The 15320-nt window shown below is 47.3% G+C and overlaps 1 protein-coding gene across 2 annotated transcripts in view; it reads left to right on the forward strand.

The window, feature by feature from the left end:
* Positions 1 to 15320, forward strand: part of EIF3M (eukaryotic translation initiation factor 3 subunit M) — a 165447-nt gene that overhangs the window by 12817 nt on the left and 137310 nt on the right. The gene's annotated exons all lie outside the window — the stretch shown is intronic.

Genomic DNA, 15320 nt, shown 5'->3' on the forward strand with positions numbered 1-15320 from the left:
CTCCTTCTCTCTTCTCTTCCCTCTCGCCTCTCTTCCTTGAGCATATCCTCTTTATAATCCTTTTGACTGACAGACTTCTATCCTTCCTGTGCTCACTTTTAGGGAACTACTTTTTACTATTTGGTTAAGCACTCCATGAGTGCCTGTGTTTCCCATTTCTTTCTTTTGTTCAGCCAATCTCCTCGGCACTGCTTATTGCACTCTCCAACGTGTGCTTCTCCTTCTGCCTGCTTGTTGCTCTCTTTTCTATGTGCTGTCCCTTGCATCCCCCCGTGTTGCGCTCACCCTCTTGTGTTGCTGCCGTTTCCCTCCTCACCACCCAGGGGCTCGAAAAATTCACTCGACCGCTCGAATTTGCGAGTCAGATTAATTCAGGAAGAGCTATTTTTAGGTCCTACTCGCCCCTTCTGGCGAGTAGGAATACAAACTGATACATGACCTCTGCCTCTGAAAGCATAGGAAATGTGACAAGATAGCAAGATTTAAAGGCATCTTTATTGCTCACAAGGTAAATGAGCAATAAAAATGCTTTTAAATCTTGTTAATTTGTCACATTTGCTCAACTTTCAGAATTAGAGGTCAAGTGCTTTTCAGTTTAGACCTACAGGTCTAGTGCATTTTATATGATTTTTCGAGCCCTGCCACCATCTGGCATTATTTCTGTTTTATTGTTCACCTGCAAAGAAAAGTATTTTGTGCTACTTTTAATGTAAATTTTAAAATGCACAGATCCATCTTGGATCTGTTTAATGTATAAAAAGAAAAGACGCTGCTGCCATTTCGTATGTGCGTGCATGTGTTTGCCTGAAGACGATGATGCATGTCATCACACGTACACTCTCCTATAAAATGACCCAACTCTGTCATCACAACTTTTTTTCCTTTTGGGTATGTGTTGGACTTGGCCCTTCTGGCAGGTTCACCCCTGAACTTTTTGCTTTTTATATGTGACCTGGGGATGGTGATTTTTGGTTTCTGCGCACTTTCACTGTGTCCCAGTGGAAAGTACGTGTGCACTCTGAGTGCGTGAGGTGAGATAGGCCTGCCCTCCCATAGGAATGCATGGGGAATGTATGTGTCCCTGGTAGTTCCTGATGCGTGGGGTGTGCAGGCCCGTGTTTGGTATGTGCGAACTCGTGAGATTGAATGCTGCACAATGATGTGTGCGGCGTGAATGTGTCTAGTGGGGGAGTGCCACTTCTAGACATTGGTGTGCGTGTGTAGTGAGTGTGCTGGCGTGTGATTGGCAGGAGCTGGCTGGTGAGCCTGGCTCCAGGAGTCTGGATGGGTCTGCCCCGGTGGTGAGTGGAGAGATTAGCATGCTGATGTGAGGGAGGGGTGCACCTGGGACCTGAATAGGGCTGGGCTTTCCCCACACAATGCTGGCTCCGGCCTCTGTGGTGCGACTGATGACCCTAGCCTAACTAGTGAATAGGAAGGGTGGCTGAGCACATCAAGAGTGCTCCAAAACCAGCTGCGACTGTTTTTTTTCCCCATCCTGCACCCTGAGACAAAGGATTTTCTAGTATAAGAAGGGGCTGTGTCCCCTTACAAAATGTTCTCTTCCTCGATACCTTTTCCTGAGGGGGGCTGCTGCTGGGCGCCAGGAGGACCGCCACTTGGGATTGGCTCCCTGCCTAGGAGGACCCTGTGAGCTGGCTCTGGGCCCAGCCTTGCCCCCCCCCCCCCCACCTCCTGAAGGACTTGTGCAGGACTTTGTGGGCCCTAGCGCATGAGAAGCGCTTTACTGGTACTTTGCTGAGGCCCTACAGCGCCTGGGAGCGCTGGATTTTCCCTCTAGCGCTCGGAGCGCTTTATTTTCACTTTTGCGGCTGCCCACGCCGCCTATTGCTGATTTTGGGGTTATTTTCCCTTGTGATAGCCCCGCGGGTGCCACCCCGCTTATTCCTTGCCACGGAGGGTGCCTACCCCTCGTTTGTACCAGGATAGAAAGAGGAATCTCTGCCGCCGCCCGGCTAACCCGGAAGTCAGGCAGGGCGGGGCGGGACAAGCGGGACAACCGGAAGCAGATGGGAGCCCACCCCGTGCTCTTGGGCCGTAAGCAGCCTGCCGTGTCCTGACCGGGGCTCTAGAGTGAAAGAGAAGCCCCGGATTTCCTGCTGGTCCCGGGAGAGGACGGGAGTCCACCCCGCCTCCCAGGACGTCTCCGCCCCCGGAACAGCACCAGCGCGACCAGAGGAGCCGGGAGATCGAAGCGGAGTCCCCAGAGAAGCCGGTGAGTGTCCCGGGCCGTGGGAAGCTCCGGGGACGCTTGCAGTGCCTGAGAGAGGCACAGTGTCTGGAGGCGGGTCGAGCGGTTTGGTCAGGGGGCCGCTTCCACAGGAGGCACCTTTTCTGCACGAGTCCCCGAGCGGGACTCAAAAGTCCTTAATGCATTTGTTTACGTAGAGCCCACAAGGGCTCCAGGGGCAGTTGCTATTTTCGAGTCCCCAGAGCGGGGACTCCAACGAAGGGGGCCATTGTTGTGAGAGGGGGCGTCGGGGCACATTGCCGGTGCCCGACCCCCCTCCTGCCTGCGCTAGCTTGGTTTCTGGGCATTCTTTCCTTCGAGCCCACAAGGCTCCAGTCCCCCCCCGGCATTTGTTTACTTAGAGCCTGCAAGGCTCTCCTGAGGCCCTAGTTATGTCTGTCTAGCCCACGAGAGGCTCAGCGGGGGCATTTTGGTGTTTTGAGTCCCCGGAGGAGGGACTCCAACGTGTGGGGCATATTTGTTTTAGAGCCTACAAGGCTCAGGGGACATTCAGTGATTTCGAGTCCCTAGAGGGGGGACTCCAACCCCGGGGACCTTGTTATCAGAGTCCACGAGGGACTCCCACGAAGCAGCCTTTCTTCAGAGCCCACGTGGCTCACACCTCGTTTTGGGGGCACAGTTGGTTATTTCAGAGCCCCCCCTTGTTTCCACTGCTGCCCAGCACTTAGTGGGCAGCTGCCACGTTTAGGCTTGTTCTTTGGCTGCCTGCAGCCTGCTCTGACATTGGGACACAGGTGTCCTAGCCCCCTGAGAGGTCAGTTGGCCTGGGGAAAGCCACAGGTTGTGGCTTATGTAATTTCTGGGAATTATTCTGTGCTGCACCTCTGAATGCGTTTTTGATGCGTCATGTGCCTTGTTCTTACACCGCTGAATGTATGTTTATGCATCATGTGTTTTCCTTCCCTACACCTCTGAATGTTGTGAAGCATCATGTGTAAGATGTTCATGCTTATACCCTTAAATGTATGGTGATACTGAGGTGGTTGTTCTTTCTAGTACAGGTGTGCTAGTGAAGCCCAGGTTCCCTGCGTAATAATTTCCTAAGGTGGTTAGGGTTGCGTAGGTGGTACTTACCTGTTACCAGTAGTTACTGGTTGTGTGCTCTATTTTCTATTTGGTGCTAAAGTGATTATTCTATGTAACAAGTGCTAATTTCTAGCAAGTATTCTAAGACTAAAAGTGCATATTCCTGACAGTGGTCCATGTGGCCCTGTCCTCTACATATATCCCCTGTAAATTCTGCCCGTGCCTGTTGGCACATTGTAATGTGTGTGTATTTATCTAATGTGTTTGCTATAATACAAAAGCTATTTTTATACATAACCTTGTGTGGAGTTTCCTTTGTGGTGGGCCTTGGGTGTTGTTGCTGGGTGCACGCGCAAACGCTTAACTCACATTGCCTCCGGGTTTAGCCTTACTGCTCGTGTCACGTTACCAAGGGGGTGAGCAGGGGTTATCTTGGGGTGTAACTCCCTTGCCCTGACGTGGGAATGGTGGTTTCTTCCTGACTTTGGCGCAAGCCTTAGGCACCGGAAATCCCATTTCTAACATTGGCGGCAGCGGAAAGGATAAGGATTTGCGTTTGCGTTGTACTGCAGTGGCAACTGGCCGCACTACAAAACTCTGCATTTTTAGATAAATCACATTTTGGGGATTATTGTTTTTGAAGTTCCATTATTTCTTCTCCTAAGAGTGTCATTTTCAAATAGTGTCCAGTACATTTGTTCCCCTCCCCGCTCCCAGAGTTTGGTACCTGTGTCGTGTGGTCAGGTTGAGAAATCAGGGGTGGTAGAAACTGCCTTACTAGTCCGAGGGGGGGGGTTGTGTGTTTGATGAATGGTGTGTGGCACTAGACAAGTGAGTGTGATTTCTCTGGGATAGGGAGCTCGCTGAATTCTTTGTCAATGTACTCTTGCTTCAGCTCTGACAGTTAAGTCCCCTGTGTTGCACGTGTCTGTGAGCATCCTGCCAAAATGGAGCCTGCTTTTGATTTCTGGGAACCTGCTTTTGATTTCTGTGATCTAGGTAGATACAGTATGTGGCAGTTGCAAAGGTTCTGTAGAGAGAGATACATAGGGGTGGATGAGTCCTACACTCAGTCCGAACTTAAGAACAGCCTGTTCCTATGGCAAAAGGGTCAATGGGATCTTGAGCGCAGTGCGGAAAGGGCCCAGGCCTCACGCCATGAGGGTGGTGGGTCTGTGGGGAGCCCTGAAGAGTCTGAAGAAGAGGGAGAAGATGACAGTGCATGGATATCAGCAGATATTGAAGACCCCATAGAGAGGGAGTCCCTTGCTGGGTCCAGTAGCGGAGGCAGCGCCTCATCCCTTTCCCTGTTCCCAGAGGAGTGGGAGGATAGGAGGAAAGAAAGGGAGCACCAGCTGGCTTTAGAAAAGCTCAGGCTAGAGCATGCCCAGGCTATGGCACAGCTGGGCGTTAGAAAGCAACAGCTAGAGACTGAGAGGGACTTAGTGCAGGAGAGGATAGAGGAGGCTGAGAGGGCCTTCACCAGAGAGAAATTACCTCTGGAGGGTAGACTATACCCTGCGCGCAGTTTTAATTTTCTGGACTCCCCAGGGCGGGTTGAGTCCAGTGGTGGCAGCTATATAGAGCCCAGTGCGAGCAGTCCCACTCCCTGTTCCCAGAGTATGGTACCTGTTTCCCAAGAGGATGAGTATAGGTTGAAATTCAGGGGCAGTAGGAAACTGTCTCACCAGTCTTCGGAGGAGTTTGTGGATGAATGTGAAGAAGCACTGGACAGTTGGAGAAAGCTTAACCCAAGACAGGATTTGGGTGGACTGCTCAGTATGGTTATCAAAGAGCAGATGCTCGGTATTTGTTGTCCAGGGTTGCGCCAGCACCTGTTGGGGTGTGACTCCTTTTGTCCTTGGGACCTTGCAGAGGAAGCAGAGCGCTGGGAGAGTGCCAGAGGTTCTTTAGAGTCATTAGCGAGTGATTCCAAAAGTAGTGGTTCAGGTATCTTCCAGCCCAGCGTGGTGGAAGAGGCTCAGAGTAGCCCAGCTAGGTCCCAGTATAGTGAGAGGGGTGGAGAGGCTTACTACCTGGCTCAGTGGAGCACGAGTCAGTGGGTGGCTGAGAGTCCCCAGATGCCCGAAGCCCTATCTCAGAACCTGGGTGGTTTCATGAGGGAACACCAGGTTGGGGACCTAGGCTGTCCTGTTAGTCCACTTGAGGAGGATCTCCTAGTGTCTAGGGAACATGGAGCATCTGTAACTCGAGCTCCAGGGGTTCCAGTGTCCGGCAGTGCTACTCCAGTTGGGAGGGCAAAGGAGTCCGAAGTGAGGAGTGATTGGGGGATGAGTTCCCCAGTGGAAGAACCAGTGGGTCAGGGACTACCCAGTTGGGCTAGGTTCCCGTGTAGTGACCAGGGTGACACCACTTCTGTTCTGGGGGATCTTCGCCCACTGTCAGATGGACAGGGGACGGGAGATCTGTGCCAGACAGACAGTCACACGACACATGAGTCATGTGTCAGTCTCAAGGGGGTGGTGTGTGAATCCCCAGAAGTCTTGGAGTGCCAGGCAGTTATTCCTCCAAAGGTTCTAGACCAGCGGTTGGAAGGCCTGGTTCAGGAGCCGCCTGACCTGAAGGGTAGGACGTCTGTAACCAGCGTCCTGACCGGTTCATCTTCCAGGGGTACCACTCCAGCTTGGAGGGTGCAGCACTCTGGAAGGGGGTGCAGAGGGTGGGAGAGCCCGCCTCTGACCCCGGTGCAACTTGAGATGTTAAACCCTAGGTTGGGAGAATGGCGTTCTGGGGGTACCCCTCGCAGGAGGAGGAGGAACCCTACACGGAGAGGTAGGGGGAGGAGAGCCTCCCCTGAGACTCCTGGTCCGCCTGAGGGTGTAGACCCTAGGCTGGAGAACCAGTGGCAGTCTAGCCCTGTCTTACAGACAGGAAGAGTGGAGCATGGCTACTATGTACCAGGGGTTACTACCCCCCGCTCTGTGAATCGGCAGGGACCAGTGGCACCTGGGTGGCCTAGGGCCTGGTCCTGGCCGCGGACAGCTTGGGAGTACCAGTGGAGTAGCCCAGTTGTTCCAGATAGTGTTTCTAGAAGGAACCCCATGGTTTCCCCATGGCGTAGAACAGGAGGATAGAAAGAGGAATCTCCGCCGCCGCCCGGCTAACCCGGAAGTCAGGCAGGCCGGGGGCGGGACAAGCGGGACGACCGGAAGCAGATGGGAGCCCACCCTGTGCTCCTGGGCCGGAAGCAGACTGCCGTGTCTTGACCGGGGCTCTAGAGTGAAAGAGAGAGCCCCGGATTTCCTGCTGGTCCCGGGAGAGGACGGGAGTCCACCCCGCCTCCCGGGACGTCTCCGCCCCCGGAACAGCGCCAGCGCGACCAGAGGAGCCGGGAGACCGAAGCGGAGTCCCCAGAGAAGCCGGTGAGTGTCACGGGCAGGGGGAAGCTCTGGGGACGCTTGCAGTGCCTGAGAGAGGCACAGTGTCTGGAGGTGGGTCGAGCGGGCCCCTCCCCACAAGAGGCACCTTTTCTGCACGAGTCCCCGAGCGGGACTCAAATGTCCTAAGGGCATTTGTTTACGTAGAGCCCACGAGGGCTCCAGGGGCAGTTGCTATTTTCGAGTCCCCAGAGGGGGGACTCCAACGAAGGGGGCCATTGTTGTGAGAGGGGGCGTCGGGGCACATTGCCGGTGCCCGCTCCCCCTCCTGCCTGCGCTAGCTTGGTTTCTGGGCATTCTTTCCTTCGAGCCCACGAGGCTCCAGTCCCCACCGTCATTTTGTTACTTAGAGCCTGCTAGGCTCTCCTGAGGCCCTAGTTACGTCTGTCGAGCCCACGAGAGGCTCAGCAGGGGCATTTTGGTGTTTCTAGTCCCCGGAGGAGGGACTCCCAACATGTGGGGCATATTTGTTTTAGAGCCTACAATGCTCAGGGGACATTCAGTGATTTCGAGTCCCCAGAGGGGGACTCCAACCCCAAGGACCTTGTTATCAGAGTCCACGAGGGACTCCCACGAAGCAGCCTTTCTTCAGAGCCCACGTGGCTCACACCTCGTTTTGGGGGCACAGTTAGTAATTTCAGAGCCCCCCTTGTTTCCACAGCTGCCCAGCACTTAGTGGGCAGCTGCCACGTTTAGGCTTGTTCTTTGGCTGCCTGGAGCCTGCCCTGACATTGGGACACAGGGCGTCCTAGCCCCCTGAGAGGTCAGTTGGCCTGGGGACAGCCACAGGCTGTGGCTTACGTAATTTCTGCGAATTATTCTGTGCTGCACCTCTGAATGCGTTTTTGATGCGTCATGTGCCTTGTTCTTACACCGCTGAATGTATGTTTATGCATCATGTGTTTTCCTTCCCTACACCTCTGAATGTTGTGAAGCATCATGTGTAATATGTTCATGCTTATACCCTTAAATGTATGGTGATACTGAGGTGGTTGTTCTTTCTAGTACAGGTGTGCTAGTGAAGCCCAGGTTCCCTGCGTAATATTCTCCTAAGGTGGTTAGGGTTGCGTAGGTGGTACTTACCTGTTACCCGTAGTTACTGGTTGTGTGCTCTATTTTCTATTTGGTGCTAAAGTGATTATTCTATGTAACAAGTGCTAATTTCTAACAAGTATTCTAAGACTAAATGTGCATATTCCTGACAATGGTCCATGTGGCCCTGTCCTGTACATATATCCCCTGTAAATTCTGCCCGTGCCTGTTGGCACATTGTAAAGTGTGTGTTTTTATCTAATGTGTTTGCTACAATACAAAGGATATTTTTATACATAACCTTGTGTGGAGTTTCTCACATTGCCTCCGGGTTGCCTCTGGGTTTAGCCTTACTGCTCGTGTCACGTTACCAAGGGGGGTGAGCAGGGGTTATCTTGGTGTGTAACTCCCTTGCCCTGACGTGGGAATGGTGGTTTCTGCCTGACTTTGGCGCAAGCCTTAGCCAACCGGAAATCCCATTTCTAACAGTATGCTATGCAACATCAAGAAAAAATTGTTTTGCTGATGGTGTACAGCATCGCTAAGAGACGTTGACAAAGCCAGTAGGCCCAAAAGGGTTTATTTACCCTTCCAAGTAGGGTGTCTGTCGTTTTAGGACGGTGAATAAATCGAACTGTGTCACCCACATCATGCCATGTCAAGGGTCTGGGTCTGGAATTCCTATCCTCGACTCCCAGGACACATTGTTTGGGGTCAAGGACAAGTTTCCATACATATTTTGTTCACTGTTCAAATAGGAGAAAACCTTATGGCTGCCAGTTTACAGTACCAGAGTGTGGTTCTTTGAAAGATTACTGCTTCTCACTGAAGGTAAGATTTGAATACAATCTAAGTTGTTTAGGCTTGCATGTATGATTTAATTAATATTAAAGTCTTTAGTACTAGGGAAAGTGCTCTAAGGAAATGTAAGCAGTTGTAAGCTCAGGTCGCATCACTGACGTGGTCCCAGTATAAATATGTGTACATGTGTTTCTACCTATAATGCTCCATGATTATATGGCAATACATGAAGAAGCACAAAAGGAAGAATGTAAAATGTTTGCTTTCAAAATATAATGTACACAAAAATGCAACTTGAAAAAACGATTTGCCGTCCTAATGGGCAGATTTAGATACCATTTCTCGGAGTCAGCATGCAGTAAAACATATTTGGGGCATGCCAATATTGAAAAACGATGAATAATGGAGAATTGGCTTTAAACCATTGTGGGTACCATACAAATAAATTAGGGACCCAATTCTCCAAGTCACATACATGCATCGTTTAGGTATTTCACAACAGTGATGCCCATCAGATCCTAAACAATGTATTAACATTGATGTTTTTTCAGGTGTTAAAGGGAGGACACTGTCTTTTCAGTAATTACATGAATGTTTTATTCTATGTAGACCATCTTCAGTTAGATTCTCCTGGAGTTAGCAAGAAGAAAGGTGGTAGTTATATTCTCCTAGTTTGAGAAAGGTGGATAATAGGAGAAATATTACATAAGTAAAATGTAAGCATGAACTGTGCAATAAGAAATAAAGGCAAACAAGAAACATGAAGACAAACCAACAAAAAGATTGAGTGTAAGTCCTTCACTCCGATATCCTTTGAGATACTGGAAAAATCATTTTGTAAGAAAGTAATGTTATTTTATTTTCAATTAGAGATTGATGGTAATGTGTTGGGAAGCCTGTCTGTGTTCATGAACAGTAAGGAGGTTGTATACGCCCTTAAAAGTAGAGCTGTTAAAAGGAGCTGAGAATCCGTTTTGATGAAAGTCACATTTCTATGCCTGCAAACAAGAGCTGCCTAGAATAATGCAATGATGAGGCGGGACAGTTGCTGCACAGCGGAAGCTTCTCAATGCAGATGAAGAGGATACACAGTGAAGACATTGTTTGATACACACATGGTAGCAAGTGAGCTTTACAGAACAAAATCCACCAATGGGAGCAAAAGAGTATACTGGCTGTGCTCTCCCTCACTGCTCACTGTGCAACTGCAACGACAATCAGGAGTGTGCCATAGAGATTCAGGTCACACGCTGCAGGAATCTCTCAAGCTCAGGTCATTTTGAGATGTCAGACAGTTAATGATGTCTGACATCAAAGCCTACTTTAGTGAAAGCATAGAATTGTAAGAATAGCAAAGTGTGACATTGTGTAGGTAGAGAATAGATCTTTGAGACACACAAGGAGCCTGGTTGGCCTGGGAGAAAAACGATATAAGAGCACGATCCAAAACAAACAACGTTGCCACAGAAGTCTCGCATAGAATGTATCACTGTGTGAGACTACATCTTATCAGTCATACAGTGTAATCTCACTAAATGTAAAACGAGTGATAGATAACTGAAGCAAAATTGGAAATAACTGAAGCAAAATTGGAAAGGTGTTGTAAATCTTTCCACAGCAAGCAGTACCTTTGGCATTAGAGTTTCTCGTGTGGGCCTTCTGCTCGCTACCAGTGTGAAGATATCCAGACAATAAAGAAAACTCAAGAGAATCCAGTTGTAGTTTATCCAAGATATAAGAGTTTATTCCACAGAGAAGCCCTAGCCACCTTCACAAAGGCTATCTTCTCACAACTGCTAGACCTTCTTCTTCCATTCAATCCCATACATTTGAGGGTAGAATGAAGAGGATGAGAGATGTAATGCAGTTCTGTAGTATGCTCTGCATAAAGATAACACAGCATGGACATGTTAGCAGGTAGAGGACATGTTGTGTTTCATGAACCATTGCCCACCCCTGCTATTGAGGCTGTCCGTAGCAATATTTCCTGGGGAGCCATACGGATTGTGATTAAGAAAACAACGATGAAACATGAATAGTTTAGTAACGCATCAGTCCAATTAATCATGTAACACATTTAAATTGTTTTAACAAATACCTATTTCAAATATCAGCACCTGTATTGCTGGTAACGAGTCTTGCAAACTTGTATGTAGTGCTTTCTGACAAGACATCCATTTACAGTCACAACAAGCCGTACAGAAATTAGGATTACATTTGGCAATGATACATAAATGACTTTCTGTGCCTTTGGAAAAGGCTCTGAGCTTTTAGATTTCTTTACATGACAGTATTTGTCATTCTTACTGATAAGTCAGAAAGTTTAACTCTGAATACAGCAACGATGTGGGAGCTTCTGTGAACACTGGAAGGATTATCACCCTTGGATATACATCATTTAAAGATAAAGAGGGCATTATTTGTTTTGCCTCCTAGGGCCACACCTATCTTAGTAAGCTGTGGGTAGGCAAATAGCGCAGTGTGACAGGTCCTGATGAATGTCCATGACTCAAGCTTCATACATGCACTTGTCCCTTTGGTGTCATGCAGGGAGGTGACAGATTATAGCAGTGTTCTCATTATATTAGATCTTTGATTATAGACTCTCTCATTATGCCTAGTCTGATCTAATAGCAGGGTGTGGATTCCCGCAATGACATAATTGTACCACCTTTCTGCAAACTTACGTATTGGTGCTGGAAGTAGAGAGAAGTTGTAGTTTTACAATTGGAATACCCTATTGAGTCTGTGCACGCCTACACACCTGCATGCTTCTGAGTTTCACCAACATTTCTCAAATCTCTCACACTGGGAAAGGGCACACATTTAGTCCTGACAAGTGCAGAAGTAAAACTTTGTCGTCAGTGGGAAAAGAAAGGGTTGAAGGGAAAGTGAACTTTCAAACTCTCACAGATTTTCACATGCACAAACCTACACATGCATATTTGCTCATGCTAAAATGCAGTTCCCAAACGTTTTCTAGGAGTATGTTTTCCAGGCCTACTTCTGTCAATTCTTGCGAATTCATGAAAGTTGTAAATCTGCACATATAATCTACTAGCAGCCCGTCCCGACGTTGTCCGGGTATGAAATAGAATGTGTGTAATGTGTGTATTTGGCAAGGGCAATTTATTTTAAAATCTCGCGGTAGACAACATTTTTTGTGTCTTTAGAATAGGGACGGAGAAGGGCCAGCTGTAGCCCTGGTTGATGTTAGCAGGCGTGTGTAATTGGTGTAGTGATCCGCCGCCTGAGCCCGGCTACCGCCCTGGTTGATGTTAGCAGGTGCGTGTCATGTCGTTGAATGAGAGAGTTATCAGCCGCGGGTAAATCCGTTTAATGAGAGAGTTGAGTGAAAGCGAGTAGGAGAGGCTGCAGTAATTGTCCCTGCAGACACGCTCATTTGCGTGCTCCCCCGCTTGAGGCCCAGATGCAGGCCTGTTTGATGTTAGCAGGCCCTTGTTCCCCCGCTTGAGGCCCAGCTGCAGCTCTGGTTGATGTTATCAGGCGCGTTTAATTAGTGTACTGCTCCGCCGCCTGAGCCCGGCTAGAGCCCTGGTTGATGGTAGCAGGCGCGTCTAATTTCGTTGAATGAGAGAGTTCAGTAACAGCGCGCAGGAGAGGCTGCAGTAATGTTACTTACCAGACCTCCAGCTGAACGCGTCTGTCATGCCCCCAGCACACGACCACAGCAGACGATCTTCTGATTAATGTACGGCCCACATGGCATGAAGGGCGGAACGTAGCACACGCCCTCAGCGTTTCTCACGCCCCCAGCGTGCCCCTTGATGCGGCACAATTGCGTTCACATGGCATGAAGGCCGGACACACGCCCCCAGCACTTCTCACGCCCCCAGCGTGCCCCTTGATGCTGCGCAGCAAAGTAATTGGGGCTTGTTTGTACGACTCACATGGCATGAAGGGCGGACACACGCCACCAGCGTTAGTCACGCCCCCAGCACAACGCAGACACGCCCACAAGGGACTACTTTGCTGGCATGGTTCTTTTACCCTTTAAATGTATATGGTATCCTACGGTAGAATTGTATGTCTTGCACTGTATGATTGTGATGAACACCACTGTTAGTTGAAAAGTCAATAAAAACAATAAAAAAAAAATGATATGGTGGCCGTCTGCATAGCCTATGTCCTTCTGCTGCAACTGCCCTTTCCAACGCTGTATTGGGTGTTGTGATTGGTGCTGTGGTTACTGAGATTATCCGCCTCAAAGGTTTGGGCTCTCTCTTTATAATATTAGTATGGATATTCCACTGGTGCAATTTTATGACTTTCTCTAAAAATTAACCCCTAATTATGCATGGCATTAGTCAAGACTTTTTGTTTTTGTTAAAATTGTGTGTGTTGATATTTGTAAATTCATAATTGGCTTATTTCACCGTGTGTGACAGCATTCTGCTTTTTCATAAGTAGTACATCGGCACACAAAGTAGTTTCTTCAGTGCCAGGGACTGCTATGGCAATGTGTGCTTTCTGAGCCCAAAAAGATTTTTGCTTCTAGCTAATGTTTGTTTTTGTCACATTACCGAGGGCCCAGGAGCTCACACAACAATAAAGTTTTCAAAAAACCATGTCAAAACAGGAAACACAATGACCAAACCAAAATGCTGGCAACTGACACCAGAGCTATTGTCTTTGCCAGTGCTTGTCTATCTTCAAGTTTCCCAAAATGTTGCAGAAACTGGGTTTACACTATTTACCATTATTAATCATTTTGGGAAATATTCACATGTATCAAACATATTCAAAAATGACTGCTCACAGAAATTGTATCTAAAATTGTGCAGTTTAGCAAAACGTTTTTGTCTAGTTGATGTTTTTTTGTGTACCCTCCTCCAATTGCTATGTTTTGCACATTTTTATACTAGAACCACTATCAGTAGTGCAGCCCGAGCTGACTGTATTTTCTTAGAAGGCTCACCCTATTAATAAAAACTTTACATTAATGAACCATAAATACACGTTAGAACAGCATGAACATATGGATATAAACTATACCTTACCTGCAGATAATGTTCTTTCACAGATCCATAATGTGCCAATGTGAACTGGCAGCCAAAGGGTTTGTGCTGCTAGGAATTTGTCCTACTTGTCGAAATAAACATGAACATTTTTGTCCTTGATTCCAAACAATATGTAAGGGGTGTTGTGAGATTGAACTTAAACATTCCTGATCCAACCATGTGAAAGGTAGGTAAGTATAACATTCCAAGAATACTGACACCATTCCACACATGCTTTTCAACAGGGTTCCATTGAGAAGCTCACCAGCAGAAACATTTGAATAGAGTTCATATATAAACTCTGTAAGTCTGAGCTATTGAACTAGGCACACCTATACCATATCATCTTCAATAGGGGGTCTGGCCATGTACCAAGCAGATGGCCATGGTGAGGAGAAACCCAATGATAATGTGTGCTCAGAGTGTGGGTGATGGTTTTCATCCCTTTTTTAATAAAACCTGATATATGTGTGTATGAAAAAGACAGAATAGATAAAAGACAGCTGGTTTTCCTGATCCGAATGAAGCAGGAAAAGCTATATTTTGTGTTAAAGTTCTTGGTATTTTCTTTTGCATGTAAAGAACAAATTAGTTTGTTAGAATTGGTTAGTCCTTGAATTCACTGTGCTGTGCCACAGGACATCAATGCAAATTTGAATCCTGAGGAAATCCAGTCTTTTGCGTTGGACAATCAGAAGCTGCAAAGTTCTGAATCCGCAGTAAACCGCTCATGGGTTAAGCTGGCAAACATTTGTCTAGAGACATTTGGGTGATTCCTGCACAACCTTGAAGGCATCTCGGAGCAAGAAGATCCTAATAACATGCAGTTGTTGCCAAGGGATCAGTTAAATAGTTTTTGTTATTGGTCATCGCCCATCTTGTATACCCGAGTGGCAGATCAGTGTTTTAATATTCTGTTTGTGTTTTGTATAACGCTGCAGTTGTTTTTAAGGTTAGGAAATTACCTGACTTTGTAAGAGTACAAAGGCCCAACATGTTATCACAAATGAATGTGCCAGTGTGGACATCCATCTCTCCGTCTGTTCGTCTGCATCACTTCTACTTTATTTCAAATCAAAGCTTTAAAGAGTCCATCACATTCCATGCTATCTTGTATGTTACACGTTGCATTCTGAGAAATCAAATATTAGTCTCTTTATTTGAAGCAGTGACTGTATTTAATTTATTCAGTAAAAACTAAAATGACATTTTAATCATAGGAACTACATTGGGGGAGATCATAGATGTTTCATGAGAAGGAGTAGCCAGTGTATTTGTTATTTGTTTGTGTGAAATAAAAAAAGCTGTAACCTGGAGATGACCAAGAAAATACTATTTCGCTTAAAAATATGAATGAGGGTGCTTCAGATAATTGTGGGAAAATGGCATGGAGTTTTGGTCCTTTGCTGGAGCAGCTGCGAGTGCCAATGTAGTCAGTGTAATTATAACTGCTCAGGATCTTACAACGTGGTCAGAAGAGATGGGCAGTATTGGAATCCACATCTCCTTATTCCACAGCCAGCAGTTTAGTTGCAATTCCACAATGTATTTACAATGCTAGTAATAATTGATAAACTAGAAATTTACAGGACACCGAATTTAGGATGGACAATTCTGAGCATAGCCCTGTCCTCAAATTCTAAGTACAGTTCGTTTTTTTTTGTTTTTTTTTAAATATTGGAGATAACCATTTTGGATGTTTGAAGTGTTTCTTTAAAGACACTGGTTAACAGTGCAGTAATGCATTGGAAATTACTTGTGCAACATGTG

Source organism: Lissotriton helveticus, chromosome 3_1 (assembly GCF_964261635.1).
Source record: "Lissotriton helveticus chromosome 3_1, aLisHel1.1, whole genome shotgun sequence".
In the NCBI taxonomy this organism is placed as follows: Eukaryota; Metazoa; Chordata; class Amphibia; order Caudata; family Salamandridae; genus Lissotriton; species Lissotriton helveticus.